The sequence below is a fragment of the Eriocheir sinensis genome, chromosome 2 (assembly GCF_024679095.1).
Source record: "Eriocheir sinensis breed Jianghai 21 chromosome 2, ASM2467909v1, whole genome shotgun sequence".
Classification (NCBI taxonomy): Eukaryota; Metazoa; Arthropoda; class Malacostraca; order Decapoda; family Varunidae; genus Eriocheir; species Eriocheir sinensis.
Window position 1 is genome coordinate 29,013,165 of NC_066510.1, and position 15,974 is coordinate 29,029,138.

Sequence of the window (15,974 nt, forward strand, 5' to 3'; positions counted from 1 at the left end):
TAATTTGACTTTTTTTCATCCAACGTTTTCAGCAAATATATCGCGCGATGGAAGGGAAAATATACCTCGAAATGCATGTGATATCTTTTTGCTGCGTTTTGTGATCATTATCAATATTTGTTAAAACTGTTATCAGGACTCTCTCTCTCTCTCTCTGGTATTTCTGTGCCTTATCTAATCATGCAATGACCTTCCCCCCCACCACCATTACTGCTACTAAAATGATAATAATAATAAAAAAAAATAATAATGATAATAACTATGTTAATAATATGAACTCTACGTAGATATAAATATACTCCACTAAGCATTTTTATTATGTATTAATTAATATCTGTTTGACTCTTATCAGAGGAGTTAAGCAGGTTGAGATGCAGCGATTAACTGTCTGACTAACTGCTTGATAGACTGATTGGCTGACTGAAACACTGATTGGCTGAGTAGTTGACTGATTGAATGACCGTTAGAAAAACTGTCTGACTGACTGACCGACCTACCAGCTGGATGACTAGCTCGCTAACTGGTCATTTGCTCCATGGATGTCTTGATTAGAGGTCGTGTTATGGCGAATGATTTCCACTCATCCCGATGCGGCCCGGCTGAGGCGGCGGAAAATTGTAGGTTAATGGCGCGTGGCTGCCCACCGTGACCGCTGTACGAAAGTGACGTGCTCAGGCGTGTATGAAATGACGTGACACTCACTCCGCCACGGATGGCGAGGCCTACTGGCAGGGGCGTAATATAGGTTAGGCGCGCTGAACCAAGGCTGACGGTATTGCCGCGCTGGTGGGCTGACGCGGCGGCGGGCATGTCGCCGGAATTGTTTAGTGACTATGTAGACGGAGACGTGACGGAATTATTCACCTCGACACGAGCGCTGGAGACCGCTGTGATGTGCTCGGACATGTCATTTGGGGGCGGTGAGCCCAAACAAATCTACATGCGTCTGCTCCTGTTTCACTCTTATTTTTCCCCCCCAAGTGTTGTCGCCGAGTACCGGGAGCCTCCCAAGCCCCTAACATAAACCTTCCGGCCGGACCTCCACAGACTGAACCCTGTTGAAAAATGAGAGAGCACCGCCGCTGTTGTGAGGCCTCCACCAGACGCAGTACAGGCAAATGCGTTTTCTATCCGGGGAAAAGAGCTTAGTGTCCGGCAGGTCAGCGGCTTGTAAAGGAACGGACAGAGAGCGGAAAGCCGATGACGAAGCCAAGGCTGTAGCGGGTGTTCGGAGTCTGGCAACCCGCGGAGGTGCAGGGCCTTGTGCGTCATGGGATTAATTTGATTAACTGTTCGTGTCGGCTGTTGAAGGGGCAATGCGGATCGTTATAAAACACTGTGACGGATGGATCTGTGAGTCTTAATACACAGCAGCGTGGGAGGCGGGGGCTGCTCTCCACAACACAACAAGGAGCACATGAGGTCACGGATGATGGTGATGAGTGGTGTTGATGGAGGGAGGCGTGTGAGTGATGGAGTGGTTGAGTGGATGAGTGAGTGACTGAGGAATGGCGAGGAGGTGTGTGAGTAATGGAGTGGTTAAGTGGATGAGGTGGTTGTGTCTATGTGAGTGACTGAGGAATGGCGAGGAGGTGTGTGAGTGATGGTGTGGTTGAGTGGATGAGGTGGTTGTGTCTATGTGAGTGACTGAGGAATGGCGAGGAGGTGTGTGAGTGATGGAGTGTTTGAGTGGATGAGGTGGTTGTGTCTATGTGAGTGACTGAGGAATGGCGAGGAGGTGTATGAGTAATGGAGTGGTTAAGTGGATGAGGTGGTTGTGTCTATGTGAGTGACTGAGGAATGGCGAGGAGGTGTGTGAGTGATGGAGTGGTTAAGTGGATGAGGTGGTTGTGTCTATGTGAGTGACTGAGGAATGGCAAGGAGGTGTATGAGTAATGGAGTGGTTAAGTGGATGAGGTGGTTGTGTCTATGTGAGTGACTGAGGAATGGCGAGGAGGTGTGTGAGTGATGGAGTGGTTAAGTGGATGAGGTGGTTGTGTCTATGTGAGTGACTGAGTTAGAACAGGAATGGCGAGGAGTGAAGAAAGGCGGTGGTTGGAGCGGACGAGGACGATAAGTGTAACAATGGCATAAATCCTTGTTAAAAAATCGAAACTAATTGGTGATAAAATGCGTTATATTTCTAGTCATTTCTTTCTTTCTTCCTTGCTTCCTCCTCTCCCTCGCCCTTTTTACTCTCTCTACATTTTCCTGTTCATTCTTTTGATCCAACCTCTGAGTTTAGGGGGATTTCCTGTATCCCATTGTCTGCTCTGTATTTTTTTTATCTCTCACATCTTTGTCGCCTCTCTCTCTCTCTCTCTCTCTCTCTCACACACACACACACACACACACACACAAGCACACACACACACCATTCTTTCCTTCCTGACGCTCCCTTGAGGGGTTAACATGCACCGATGTTTCTGTATGTACACAAAAGTAAGCGAGACACAATGTTTTAAAGTTAAATGGGAACACAGACTCGAGAAGCTACAATCTGCGAAGGAAACGGACCCCTAAGAAGAAGAAGAAGAAGAAGAAGAAGAAGAAGAAGAAGATGGTGAAGAAGAAAAACAACAACGACAACAACAACAACAACAAACAACAACAAAACAACGGAAACGAATGGCTCAAGGTGTATCATACTACCAAGCCACACACACGAAACGCAACTGAAAAAAAAAAAAAATAAAGAATAAATAAATCTCAAGTTGAACTGTTACCCAAACTTCTCAAATCCACTTTCCTTTGGGTGTGCGAGGCTTCAACAAGTGTTCCTTCCCTGTCGCTGTATATTTCGCGCGAGGACCCAATATGGAAGCCGACCTGCATTTCACTCTAAGGGCCTGGACTGGCCGCCTGCCCACGACACCCACGCGGCTCCCTACTCCGGGACATCCAATTTCGGAAACAATTCCCCCTTGTCTTCCTTTTTTTAGCAGACTCAGGTAAAGCTCAGGGCGTGTGGGGAGCGGGCAGAGTATGGGAGAGACGTGGGATGGAGTGGGGAAGGGGGTAAGAGAGGGAAAGGGAATGGAGGGAAGGGGAGGAGGTAACGGAATGGTGACGGAGAGCCTGTGTCCCGCCCGCTCGTCTAGACACCCGTAAAGCAACACCCAATCTACGCAGCTCAAAAACGCCAGAGCAGCACGACCAACAATCTTACGTAACTTTCCCGTCTCTCCTTCCTCTCCTTCCCTCCCTGCTGCCTCCACACCACCACTCCCGCCCTGTTTTCACCCTCTCCACCTCCCCTCCCACCCTTTCTTCTAACTTTACACCTCCCTTCCCGCCCTCTCTGTTCCCTCTACAAGTCCCCTCCCACCCTCTGATCTCCATCTACATCTCCCCTCCCCCCTCTGCTCCCTTAACACCTCCCCTCCCATCCTCTCTCCATCTACACCTCCCCTCCCGCCTGCTCCTCCTTATATTCCTTTCATTCAACCTTTCCCGCCCTCTACTCTTCTCTTTTCCTCTATGACTTAATATAATTCAGCACTTTTCTCCCCTTTTTCAGTCCTTATTTCCTTTCAGTCACCTCCTTCCTGCCCTCACTGCTCCCCCCCGCATACCTTCCTCACCCATGTCTCCCGTCCTGCCCCTCCTTCCTCCCCATACCTCCAATCCCGCCTCACCGTGGAGATATCAGCGAGGATAAACGAGACGTGGACGAGGTCTTGGCGTGACTGGCGGCGACGCTGTGGCCACGGCTGTAGTAACGCTGCACTAGGAATAGATGCACCCCGCTTAATCATCTCCCAGCGTAACCTTCACCTTCACCCCTGTCTTCTCGCGCCCTCATCCTTACTCTTATCTCTATCCTCCTCCCATCCCCCGTCTCCCCTCGCTCACTTCCCCCTTTCTCCGTCCCCACTCTCGTCCCTCCTACATACCCCCATCACGCCACGCACACTTCCAGATAATGATCACACGCCTTCCATAAATTTAAGTTTGAACGCACCAAAATTTGTTGTTATGTGGTGCATTTACACTCCATGATATTTGTCTAATACTTCTTCTTGTCTAGTTTATTGATCTTGATAGACTCAATAATTCAAAGTTTAAGTGGTGAGACGCAAGGGGAGGTTTTTGTAATAATCTTGTTTACCGTAGAGTTCTTCAAGCCTGGTCTGGAGTCCTTCATTAGTCACAGATTTTTGATAGGACACCCCGCCCCCAAGCCTGACACACTGGCACACAAAGGGAAGGAAGGAAAAAGGCGATGGAAAAAGGGTAATGAGAAAGGGGCGGTAGGGGAGGCCTTGGAGAGAGGGATGCAGAGAATTGGCGATAGGGAAGGAATAGGGCCATGGAGAAAAGGGTGAAGAGAAGGGATGATAGGGGAGGGAGGAGGCAAGTCTTAAAGAAAAAGGTAAAGAGAAAGGGCGACTGGGGACGAGGTAGGCCATGGAAAGAAGGGTGAGGGAGAATGGGAGGCAGGAAACGTATGGGTACTGATAGAAAGGAGAGCCTGGGAAATAAGAGATAAAGGGAAGGAAAAAAGGAATGAAAATGGAATGTTTAGCTTTTGGGTCCGTTGCACAGTTACCGGTGGTTGGTGGCGCAGTGGCTAGTGGACACCCGCACCTCGTCCTTTTTTAAGTTTTGTTTCTTCTGTTTTTACTCTCATCACCGTTATATCATCAACAGTACTTTATTCTTATTCTTATTCTTCTTATTATTATCATTATTATTATCATACTTATAATAATCAGTTTCAGTTTATTCTGCTGAGGACACACCGCTCCTTCCCAATGAATGATGAACGCTCACCTGGCCGCGCCGCCCCATCCCTGCGAGGTGCATCATTAGTCACCTGTATGGTTAAGCAGCGACACTTTGAGGCGCATCATCAATTATCTTGGCGGCAAAGCTCCTTCCCTTCGCACCTCAGGCAAGTGTGAACGGTGAACGCTCGGAAAGAACAGCATCGGTGCTACCCACTGAATGGGAGTAAGCAGAGTTTTATTTGTCAGCTAAAATAAAATGTTGACAAGCGCTATGACTTTGCAAACCAGTTTGTCAGATTTTCTATCAACAATAATAATGAGTTTAATATTCTATTAGTCAAAACTATTGCGTTGCACAAATGTATTAATATTCCCAATTATTAACTGAGTATTCTTTTTATAATTTAGTTCAACAAAAGTGACGATGCAATAATAAACGTGCACAGCCGCCTTCCGCTGCAGACCACATCGCTGGAGGGCGTGCACGGTCATAAAGTTCAGCGGCAGCACTAGTTGCTATCGGCGTGGTCCTGAACCCTACACGCTGCGGACGCCTCCGCCTGGTGCTGGCGGAGCCCTGTGAAGCAGCACCCTCAGGGCTCCACAGGTCAGCAGGAAATTTAGAGGCGTCTCCGTGACGCCCAAGATTAATTATTCGTCTCCTTGACAGCGGCCTGAAGGGAGGGTGAGGGAGGGGAAGAGGAGGAGGGGAAGGAGGGAGCAGGCTGAGAACGCAGACGGGGAGGGGAAAACAACACGACTCACATAAAATATTAACATAAATCAATTCCGGGAATAATAATATGAAAATATTTCCTGCTGATCAAATCTCTCGACGACTTGGCAGCATCCCACGAGACTGAAGGTCGATCTAGAGACCATTCTATTGATCCAACACTGAATCTATTCCTAGACGATCCATACAATCCCAGTTTCACCCATATATTCATGGTGTTCAGGCTGGGAGCTCCTCACACACTAATATTGCCGTTTGCTTCATCGGCAGAGCTCAGAGTCTAGGTTATGAATCCTCTCTTCCTGACCATCTCTTTTATCTCTTGAAAAATGCAATAAAGGTCGGCATATTCTCCTTCTTTCCCCCTGAGGTGCCTGACCCGCCGCACACTGCTGGGTCGGTTATTGCTGTACGGGCAGATTTACTTCCCGACACTCCCCTACACGTTTCTCCCGGTTAAGTTACAATTGCCGGCACAGGTAAAGCACGGCCGAGACCTCCCTCAGCCCCTCACTGGAAGCCACTCGTCAAGACAAAAGAACAGCCTCTCGTCCTGTCCTCCCCGACCCCTCATGTCCCTCTTTCAATTACTGAGTTTTCCGCCTCCGCTTTACGAACGCCCGTCCTCTCCTTTGACCCTCAAGCAAACACTTTTCTACCTCACTTTCAAACGACAGCATTTTTCCACCCGGTCCTTCAGCGTCGACCTTTATGCCTGGCGTCAAAGCAATCAGCGTCACTTTCGAACCGTGACGCTCCCTAACACCACTCTGCGACAATGATTTTGCTTTAATGTCAAGGGAGCAATGTTTTCTTCCTTCTCATCGTGCTAAGCTGTGACGTTTACATTATTACGTTCATACGCTTAGTCATCTTACCCCAGGCAACCTTGTGTAAAAATGCGATTAGGAGAAGGGAACGTTTATTATTTTTGTCCCCGTGTGAGGGTCGAGCTTCCCCTTCACCGGCAGGACATTTAGAGGGCTTGGGAGGGATTTGTCAGGGGAACAAAAATGACGCACATACTTTCTCCGTGCTAAAAACGCTTGGGAGGATGAGAGTGCACTAATGAAGGGAATAACTGGGTCACTTGCTCCCACTGGATGCCCTGCCACTGCTGGATGGGTGCAGGGTCAGTGGTCGTCTGCGAGGGTGTCGATTCCTCAATGTAAATCTTTCACAATACATGCAGTGGTGGTATAGCTTCATAAATGAGTATACTAAATCATTGCACTGTCTGGGTGTGTCATGGGTTCTCTCAGCTGGTCTAGATATACTTTATTGACACACACACAAAAAAAAACATACACACACACAAACATTCACCGAGTCTATCTATTTATCTATCTATCTATCCATCCATCTACCTAGGTCCATATACTGCACATGATTTTTCGTCCCTTACTCAGAAGCCACTTTAGCAATACTGGAACAGACGAAGTGATATCCGACATCTACTTCAGCCCAGCCTCCCCACGCACTACAACCCATTAGCCCTAACACAGCACCCCTACCCTCTACACTACCTTACTCACCCTCTTACGCCGCTGCCCCAACACACCGCCCCACAGAATTGAGAGAAGAGGAGTCCCGTACAAAACCTCCCTTTAGGCAAATTACATAAAAGCCGCTTCCTCCCCCGTGCCAGCCTAAACACAAGCAAACACTTACTAAATATACAAACCTTGATCTGTTTCCTTTACAGTAAATGAAAAAAAATAGGTACGCTTCATGGGACGCCTCTCTTTCCTGTAAGCCAATTTCATGTCCTTCGTCCCCAATACACACGTTCGTCATTCCAGCGCCCAACAATACTTTTTTTTAATAGTAACGGAATCAGCACACGAGCAAGAGAACAATATATAACCGTAAAGAACAATACATAACTCTAACGAAGACTAGTACGAAGGCATCCTCTCTTTTCTTCTCTTCCCATCCTTCCTGTCCACCATCCAGCTTTACCCTGTTTCCTGCGGTGACTTCCACGATACATAACGTCAAGATTAACTAACACGTATTAATCCTCTCTTAATCCTTTCCATCCCTGCTTATCTGCCCCTCGTACTCCTTCACCTCGTCGTCTCTACAAACACCCTCATGCAAGGTAAAGAAGGATAATTCGGAATGTATGAAAGTAAAGTGAATATCTGGGATAGAAGAGTGACGAAGAGGCTGATAAGTGACTGATAACACCAACAGATCAAACACCACTCGCATCTATCACTCACCGGGCAAACTCTTTATGATGTATGATTTGCTCTAGTCTTCCTTCCCCTTCGTGGTAATCTTATCAATACACATTTAACCCACCTGTCCAAGCCTTTAATAGATGTGTAATTCTATTTAGTCTTCCCTTCCCCTTTCTAGTAATTTCACCATTAATCATCTAATGTACCTGTCCAAATCTTCAATACAGATGTGCTTCATTATTTTTTTTTAATTCCTTTCCCCTTTGCAGTAATTTCATCGGTACACATCTAAGACATCTATGCAATCCTTCATTACCGATGTGTTTAAATTTCATTAGTCTTCCCCTATGTAGTAATTTAATCAGCCCGACTCTGTGCTACGTTAGTGAACTGCCCAAGAGTCCATCTCCGGATACTTACCTCAGTCGTTGCCTCTCCACGTGTGTCCTTGATCATGCATGCCGCTGCTCCCTCCACTCAGTGGCCAAAACCAAGATAACATTCTTTTGATCTTGGTAGTGGTCACCTGGCTCCGATGTAACTCCGGCGATCTGGAATGAAGAATAGTCAATGTTGAGTTAGACGAGAGTGATGATGATGAAGAGGAGGAAGAGGAGATGAAGAGAGAGAGACAAGAAAGATTTTTTTGCCATTATCTCTACGCATTACATGACAACCATTTCACTTAATGAATCCCGAATAAAAGAAAGATGTAGATTGCATTACCGCCTCCCCCCCCCCCCAACACACACACACACACACACACACACACACACGGCACTTCTGCACCACTTTAATCTACATGTTAATATGCATCCCACATTAGGAAGCGTGGAATGGTGACTCGAAAATAAAGAAAGGAAGGAAGGAAGCGACAGAGGAAAGGACGGAGGGAGGGAGAAGTGGAGGAGAGAGATCAGAGGAGCGAAGTTAAGAAGTGAGAGAGGGATGAGAATGGGAGCACTGGGTCAAGGAGGATGAACGGAAAGAGAAAAAGGAGAAAGGGTAAATAAAAAGGGGATACGTGGGAGGAAGATATCGACTGTAATGAGCTCATGCGTGATGGACGTGTCATCAAGAGGAAAAAATAATACATCAGAAACAAACATCAAAGCAAGTGATGAGTGACAGGATAAAGAGAGAGAGAGAGAGAGAGAGAGAGAGAGAGAGAGAGAGAGAGAGAGAGAGAGAGAGAGAGAGAGAGAGAGAGAGAGAGAGAGAGAGAGAGAGAGAGAGAGAGAGAGAGAGAGAGAGAGAGAGAGAGAGAGAGAGAGAGAGATGAAAGGGGAAGAGAAGTGAAAGGAAATTGCATGTTATTATTCATGTTGTCGTGGTTGCTGTTGCTTTTTAATTCTTTTTTTTTCTTTTCTTTCTTCTTCTATTTGTGGTTGCTAATGATGATGACCGGAGAAGAAGAAGAAGAAAAATGAAGAAGATGTAGAAGAAAAAAGAAGTAAATGGCGAGGACGCAAAAGATGATAGAGAAGATGAAAATGAAAAAAAGAAAGGAAGAAAAAAGAGAAGAAAGTGTAGGAGAGAAAAAAGTAAAATAAGGAGGAGGTGAAGGAGAAAAAGGAAAAGTATAAAAAAAGAGAAGAATATAAGCTGAGTAAAGGAGACAGACAACAACAGCAGCAGTAACAACAAAAACAACACTCGTAAACATAAGCAAAAAACGGAAGTATCATGACAAGAAAACACCCATTGACTTCGCCTCTGTATTCCTCCGCCTCTCTCTTCTTCTTGTAGTATCTGGCTTCTTTGGTCCCTCCGCGTTTCTTCATCGTCTACCCTCTCCCTCGCTCCTTCACTCTCGATCACGCCTCTCTCTCCCTCACTCCGAGTTGGCTTCCCTTTCGTAACCCAAAACAGAAGTCTTTGATTTGGATTCTTTTCTTCAGGAAATTCCATCACTCGCATTCAGAGCAGTGAAAGAATGGGAAAGAGAGAGAGAGAGAGAGAGAGAGAGAGAGAGAGAGAGAGAGAGAGAGAGAGAGAGAGAGAGAGAGAGAGAGAGAGAGAGAGAGAGAGAGAGAGAGAGAGAGAGAGAGAGAGAGAGAGAGAGAGATTAATACGAAAGATACACAGCTTCTGAATTTAATCACGCGTGGGTACACACACACACACACACCTACAAATGACGTTCGTAAATGCCAACCCCAAAACAAAACAAAACAAAACAAAATAATAACGAGAGCGTTTACTCGTCCAATCGTGAGAGCATTCGAGTCTCTCATCCCATTAGCCAATCAACCAATCCACCCAACGAAACACAGAGAACCGCGCTACTAGAATCAACAACACAACAAATAAAGGTAAACACGAGACCAGTTACCCGCGGTGGACGAAGATAAATATACTGAATCCAGAAACGACGACTCCCACCCCCTTCTTCCCCTCACTCCTGCCCCCTCCCCCTTGCCCCCGTTACCCCATCCCCCCCATCTGCCAATCAAGTTTCATATCCCGTTTCATCCTCGTAATCATTGTTTTCTGAGGGAAGCCTACAAGTGCCCATCTCCCGTTTTCTATTGCTCTGCGTTTTTCGTGGGCTTCTGAAAATGGGTAACTAACGTACACTCAACTTGTTATTTTCTAGATCACTCTCTCTCTCTCTCTCGGCCTTACGTAATGATAAAACTGATTACACTTTTCGCCTGTGTAGTATTACTGGTTAAGTAGATAATATGGAGTTAGTGGTGGTGGAACAGTGGCGGTGATGGTGGTATAGTGGTGGTGAGTGTGGTGGTGGAGAGGGTGGTAAAGATGGTGATGTTGATGGTGTGGGGGTGGGGGGGGGGGTTGTAAGGCGTAGGCGCAGCGCTTAAGGACGAGGGATGGCGGGATAACATTATGATTGGAGTGCTGATAGTTACCACTGCTCACCACGGACCTCTCTCTCTCTGTACACTATCCCCCCCCCCTCCCCCCCACGCAAGACGCCCCATCACGTAGCTAACCCGTGCAATGCGTGGCTTAATGCGGCTTTGCTTCGCTGGGCTTTGTGTCGAGTGAAAGAATGAGGCATGACCGGCAGCATTTCAGCGTTTAAGTGCAACAAATGGTACATAGCAATTTTACAACCATTTCTTCTGATTCTTAATTCTTTCTACTCTTTCTTTCCATGTGGGATTGCGCGCGAGCTTCTTTTTTCTTCTTTGTATTTTACGTGTGTTCGTCAGTTTCCATTAGGCAGGTAAAAAACGAACAAAACTTGTCTGCGAACATCAGCCCACACCTGCCTGCCTGCCCGGGGCGAGCACAGCACACGTGGCAACACCTGACTAACGGCTAGGAGCATAAAGTGTCAAAGAAAATCCTAAACAACACACGCGTAAAGAATTATGGCTCGATCACAAATGCGAGTCTATCTTTTGTTATCGGCACTTACATCACAATGCCAGTGGTGTGTGTGTGTGTGTGTGTGTGTGTGTGTGTGTGTGTGTGTGTGTGTGTGTGTGTGTGTGTGTGTGTGTGTGTGTGTGTGTGTTTAGGCAGCTGCACCATCACATTCCTCACTAATTTACCTCAGTTCTGGCATCACCCCGGCCTTGGACCATGAGTCATCCACAGCTCATAGCAACAACCAATTCAGCAGCGACAAAGAAACGATTATAGCCAGCACAGTGAACCATTATATTAGTTGTCGTCAGCCGTTCCCTTACATCCAGAGAAGTCGAGAGTACCCATTACCGCCGCTTCTTCCAAACTAGCGCCGAACAGTTTAGAATCACGCCCAGGCTGTCCATTACCATCCATTACCGTCCATTTCTCGGCTACGTGTGTTGGGAAAAGGGCGACGACGAACATCTCGGGCATGATGAAAAATGAAAGTAGTCGCCGGGAGCGTAACATTCGCCCTGACACAAGACACTTTCAAGGCCTGTGACATTACGGGCGAGAGGTAGACTCGAGTACTTATTCAGGAGGTAGGGGGCACGGGGACTTCACGAGGGGGGGTGGGGGCGTTCGACGGGAGTGGCATGGGCTTCCAACCTTGCTCCTTCCACGTCGCTGAGAGGCCGAGATAAAAAAAAGTACTCTCACCCCATTAGCTTAACTTCCATTGTGTCTTAGGGAGAGGAACAACGGGGAGGGAGGCGCCTAAACCTACTCTCAAGTGTCATCATAATTTCATCTTCCCCACGCCTACACCGAAATGAAATAGCATGAAAAGTCCAACAGCACAATTACAATATACAAAAAATCCTTATATATAAAGTTGACGAATCCTTTACAGAAAGATAAATGGGAGTAATTTCCTTCATATTTACCCTAATTTCTGTTTTTTTTTTTTTTTTTTTTTTGCTCCCCTTCCAATCCAACTTTTCTGGTTTATTTTCTCCCCTTCCTCCTCACTTTCCCCTTTCGCCTGCAGGTTAGTTTCCGGTACCAAAACTTTCTTGCTCTTTTTGTATATTCTCTCCGGTGAATTTCCCTCTCGCTTTTTCCCTCGCCTCCAGGTTGATTTCCTCTCCACATCCCATTTTACTTTTGTGGTTTCTTTCTTCCCTCTCCTCCTCCCATCCCTCGCGCCCAGGTCAGCTCTCACGCATAGTTCAGTCTTACTTCCATGTCCGTTTCCTCCCTCACTTGCTCTCTCGCCAACAGTCCAGATTTCTCTCCCTACCCTATCACACTGCTAGTCTCGTCTCCCCCTCAGTTCAGTTTCCTCTCCAAAACCCTTCACACTTCCCTGGCTTCTCTCCATCAGCTTCCTTTCCTCCACTTATCTGGCTTCTTTTTATCTCCTTAATCTGTCCCACCTCCCTTGTTTCTTCTCTCCCTTAACTCAGTCTCACTAATCTGTTCTACTTCCCAGGTGTATTATCCTCCTCACCTCCGTTTCCCATCCCGCTTTCCCTGTTTCTCCTCTCCCTCAGCTCACCTTCCTCTCCCTGACCTACCCCACTGCTCTCGTTTCTTCTCTCCCACTAACTTCGCTTTCACCTTTTCCCTCGCCCCCAGGTAGACAGACTATCGACCCGGGGAGGCCAACTTGCAAGGCGGCCTGCGGAAAAAGGGTGATGTATGAAGACAGACGAGTTGGTAATACCGCTCTAAGCCCCCGCGACGCCCAGGAAGGGAAGGGAGGCGTCAAGGCGAGGAGGATCGAAAGAGAATCAAAATGTATATGGAATGGACAAGGCTTAGTCCATCGTCCATCAAGCGCACTCTTTTCAATTACGTAGTTTTCTTTATGGTTACTACTGTTCACGCACACACAAGCACTCTCACACACACACACACACATATACACACACGTAGAGGTTGAGGGAAATATAAAGGTAAAGTGAAAAGTCCGTTGAAAGTAATGGGGGAAAATAATGCAATGTTACAGCACAGGGAATGTAATAACCATAAGGTGTGTGTATTATTTCTGAAGGGAAACGTTAACTGTGAGTGACGATGGGAAGCGAAGAGAGAGAGAGAGAGAGAGAGAGAGAGAGAGAGAGAGAGAGAGAGAGAGAGAGAGAGAGAGAGAGAGAGAGAGAGAGAGAGAGAGAGAGAGAGAGAGAGAGAGAGAGAGAGAGAGAGAGAGAGAGAGAGAGAGAGAGAGAGAGAGAGAGAGAGAGAGAGAGAGAGAGAGAGAGAGAGAGAGAGAGAGAATGCACATAAAGGATTGCACGAGGAGGCAAACAGAGAATGGAATGAATGGATTGGGGGGAGCAGGGAAGAGATAAAGGGAAGAGGAATGAAGGAGGGAAAAAAGGAAAGAGGGGAAAGAGGGGAAGGAGCCAAACGGGGGAGGATGAGGAGAACAAACACAACCTAGATAAAAGAAATATTTGGTAATGACGCAGAAGGAAACTGAGAATAATAAGAAAAAAAAGTGTAGGTCCAGTGAGAAGAATGTGAAGCTGGAGTGTTAAGTTGCATGAAGACGAGAAAGAAAAAAAAAAGTGTGCAAGGAAAATAAAGGAAAAAAAAGTATTGGAGGAAGAGAAAGATGTGGTGGGAGCGGTGTGCATGTTAGACAAGGCGACGCGGTGGCAAAAATAATAAAGAAAGAAAGGAAAAAAAAAACGCGAAGAACGATAAAGGTGAAGAGAAATACCAAAAAAAAAAAAAAAAAAAAAACGTAAGAAAAACACAGAGATAGTTGGATTTTGAAAGGTCGATAGAAAGAAATAGATAAATGAAGAGAGAGAGAGAGAGAGAGAGAGAGAGAGAGAGAGAGAGAGAGAGAGAGAGAGAGAGAGAGAGAGAGAGAGAGAGAGAGAGAGAGAGAGAGAGAGAGAGAGAGAGAGAGAGAGAGAGAAAGCAATAACAGTCAGAACCGCTGAGATACGCCCAACGTTCACTCTTCTACCATCACCCACTTTTTCCTTCTTTTTTTTTTCACCTCCTCGCCATCCTCTCCCATACACCAATACCCTTCACCCTCCTTTCTCTCTCACTTCCTCCTTCTCCAACGTCCCTTTTTTCATGCTTTTTTTTTCATTAATCAAACCTGCTCTTTCCTCCTCCTTCCTTTCATTCTATAACAAACTCATTTTTTTCCCTCCATTCTCCATTCTCTCTCACTTCTTCCTTCTCCAATGTCCCCTTTTTCATGTTTTTTTTTTCCATTAATCAATCTTGCTCTTTCTTCCTCCTTCCTTTCAATCTATAACCAGGTCATTTTTTTCCCTCCATTTCCTTTTTTCAGCCTTTTCCAACCTCTTTCATATGCCAATACTCTTCTTTCTTCGCTAACGTCCATATTTTTCAACATTTTCCATTTAACAATTCTCTCTCAGTCTCTCCTCCTTCCTTTCATTCTATAACAAGCTCATTTTTTCCTTCAATATTTTTTCACCCTTTCCCATCATCTTCCATACGCCAATACTCTTCTTCCTTCACCAACGTCCACATTTTTTCAACGTTTTCCATTTAACAATCCTCTCTCAGTCTCTCCTCCTTCCTTTCATTCAATAACAAGCTCATCTTTTTCCCTCCATTTCCTTTTTTCAGCCTTTCCCAACTCTTTCACAAATTATGCCAATACTCTTCTTCCTTCACTAACGTCCATATTTTTCAACAGTTTCCATTTAACAATCCTCTCTCAGTCTCTCCTCCTTCCACCATTCTATAACTTAACTTCCCTTTTCCCTCCATTTTCTCTTTTTCAGCCTTTCCCAACCTCTTCCATATACCAATACTCTTCTTCCTTCTCAAACATCCATTTTTCCAACATTTTCCATTTACCGGTTCTCTCTTTCTCACTCTCTTCGCCTTCCATCGTTCTGTAACTTAACTTCTATTTTTTCCTCCCATCCCTTCCATTAGGCGCCGTAAAAATCTTAATCGTGAACATTACTCGGGCTGAAAAAAGAACACCGCGCCTCGCCAGTCCACACACACCTGGGACACAAGGAAGGAAGGAGGTGGATAGTAGAGTCGCACGCATGGGAGGACGTGGTGTATGTGTGTGTGTGTGTGTGTGTGTGTGTGTGTGTGTGTGTGTGTGTGTGTGTGTGTGTGTGTGTGTGTGTGTGTGTGTGTGTGTGTGTGTGTGTGTGTGTGTGTGTGTGTGTATGGAGATCCAAAGAGTGTCGTGTGGAGAATGTCGTGAAGGTATGAAGTCGTGTGTGTGTGTGTGTGTGTGTGTGTGTGTGTGTGTGTGTGTGTGTGTGTGTGTGTGTGTGTGTGTGTGTGTGTGTGTGTGTGTGTGTGTGTGTGTGTGTGTGTGTGTGTGTGTGTGTGTGTGTGTGTGTGCTGCATCTCGTGACAGTGGTGGTAAATATGATACATCCGATGCGGTCTTCATGCATACGAGACGCAGCTCCCACATACGCCAACACTCACTCACTGCCTTATTTTTGAGGTTCCTGGCTTTGTGTGTGTGTGTGTGTCTGTGTGTGTGTGTGTGTGTGTGTGTGTGTGTGTGTGTGAAATCGTCAGGTGTTGCCGCACGTAAATCCACGGTGTCCACATCCATTCCACATCATACACTCATATCCACCCTCACCTCCCGTACATTATCCCACTTCCCGCGGCCTCGGTCTCTCATTTAGACAGTCATCTTCATTTATATTTCTCGAGGCCAAGCATGACGTCATCCGCGACCTTCAGCGCCTTCTGGTGTGTGACGTTCCGGGGACTCCACCTGCCAGCCGTCGCTACAGACAAGGCTCAATCAGCGCGTCAATATTTCATCATTTCCACAGCGGCAGATTTGACTTCCTTCCCACTCTTCCGCTTCTCTGCTTGAAAACTGCCGGCGCGAGCCATCCGCACAACTCAAGGTGGCGATAACTTTACTGACGTGTGGATTCCGGCTTCCTGCATTACCTCGGTGCAGAAATAATGCAGGTTTCTGAAATATTTCTC

General features: G+C 46.4%; 1 long non-coding RNA gene across 1 annotated transcript in view; it reads right to left on the bottom strand.

Annotated features, from left to right (window-relative positions):
- LOC127002255 (uncharacterized) overlaps positions 1-15,974 on the bottom strand; it is a 342,113-nt gene that overhangs the window by 47,248 nt on the left and 278,891 nt on the right. The window contains exon 6 of the long non-coding RNA XR_007755928.1: positions 8,079-8,209. This is a non-coding gene — a long non-coding RNA (uncharacterized LOC127002255). The remainder of the gene's footprint in view (positions 1-8,078; positions 8,210-15,974) is intronic.